Raw genomic sequence first — 1869 nt, 5'->3', positions numbered from 1 at the left:
AAAAGTCTTTGTGTCACTTGATCGGACAACCACTCGATCGGATTACCACCCGATCGAGTCGCTATCCGATTCATGTTCATCGCTTGCTATATGACTGTGCCACTCGACCGGATTACCATCCGATTCAAGTGCATCAGCTTGAAACTTTTGAAAATTCTAAAAATTTGTCTAAGTGTTTGAAAACTTTTTCAGGTACTCAACAATGGGAGACGATTTTCTAAACCCATTCAGCGATGTGTTTGCTTACAACAGGGGAGACGCCACGACAAGTAACACGAACAACACTGCTCCAAATCCGAATCCAAAGAAGGCGATTGCTGACTCACTTAGCGTGGACAACACTTATGGTACTTACAACAAACCGCCTAAGCTCATGGCCATTGAAGATTATAACAGATGGGCGAGCAGATTTGAGGATTGGTTGAAGGCATTTGCTTATCAAAGCTGGAAATGTTTAAAAAGCGGTTTCAATATTGGAAGGAATGATTATGAAAATCTGATTGATACTGAACAAGAAACATTTATTGCTGAACAGAAATGTATTGCATTGCTACATCAATCCGTTAGGGATGATATCATATCTTTGATCAATTACAAAGATGCAAGAGATTTGTGGGGAAAATTAGAAAAGAAGTGTGTAGGAGGAGTAGAAATAGTTAAGAATAAGAAACGGCTGCTGAAGAATGAGTTTGATTTGTTCGGTTGCATGAAGAATGTATCGGTGTTGAAGATGATAGAACGTTTTTGTCACTTAAAAAGAGAGCTTTTGAGATATGGAATTACTTTCATTGAAGAAGAATTAGTCGAAAAGTTGTTGGAGTCATTGCCAGAAGAAAAGGATTGGCAACATTATTCACTGGTTTTGAGAAACACAATGAAAATGTCTGACATGACTGTTGATTGGCTGATAGGAAGGCTTGAGAGCCATGAACTTGAAATCAAGAAGATGAATAAAGTCAATAACAGCCCGTGCCAACAAAACGTCGATCTGTATTATCGAGGAAGCATGATACCTAAGACTGTTTCACCAAAAATTGCTTTTTCAGCTGAGAGCTCGAACACAGTTACTGAAGAAAGACAAAACAGTAGTCCAGTACCCAGTAGTGGTTATCACGGGGGTACTTCTTCATCCGCTCCAAGCCAGCAACAATAATTTGTTCCTAAGAACATGTTTCAGTGTAACATTGCAGTGAATCTAAACAATGCTCAGAATTTTAATGAAGAAACTGCAAAACAACAAATGGTATTCCTGGCTTCAATCCTGGAATCTTATGAAAGTTTAGAAGCTGGGAAAATCGGGAACACGAACCTTACCAAAGAAGACTATGATCAAATCGATCCCAAAGAAATGGAGTTGATAGACATACGCTGGTGCATGGCAAGCGTAGTTCGAAGAGCTAAGAGGTTTATGGAGATAACTGGAAGACACTCCATCGATGGACCTTCTACAAAATTGGGCTTCGATAAATCAAAAGTTACCTATTTTAAGTGCAAGCAGAAGGGGCACTTTAAGAGAGAATGCAGGTATGCAGCTGCAGATGAAAGGCCAATCCATTCCATGATGATTATTATAAAAATGCCATTTATCATCGCAACAAAGAAGAACCGCCGAGAATGAAACAAATTGAAGAAACTCCTAAAGAAAAGTCAAGAGCCTTGGCAGTAATTCATGATGATGAGGGCTTTGATTGGAGGGAGTTGTTACTGGAAGAGGATGCTGTAGGTTATGCTTTCATGGCGAAAATCGTACCATTCAAAGACACACGAACTGAAGAGGAGAAATACGGCTATAGAAAATTGTTAGCTCAAAACATGAAGGATAGAAATTATCGACTCTGGAAAGAGGCCAAAAGTGCAAACAGATGGGAT

This window comes from Helianthus annuus, chromosome 11 (genome assembly GCF_002127325.2).
Source record: "Helianthus annuus cultivar XRQ/B chromosome 11, HanXRQr2.0-SUNRISE, whole genome shotgun sequence".
Classification (NCBI taxonomy): domain Eukaryota; kingdom Viridiplantae; phylum Streptophyta; class Magnoliopsida; order Asterales; family Asteraceae; genus Helianthus; species Helianthus annuus.
The sequence above is the reverse complement of the archived record's forward strand: the minus strand, read 5'-3'. Positions refer to the sequence as shown.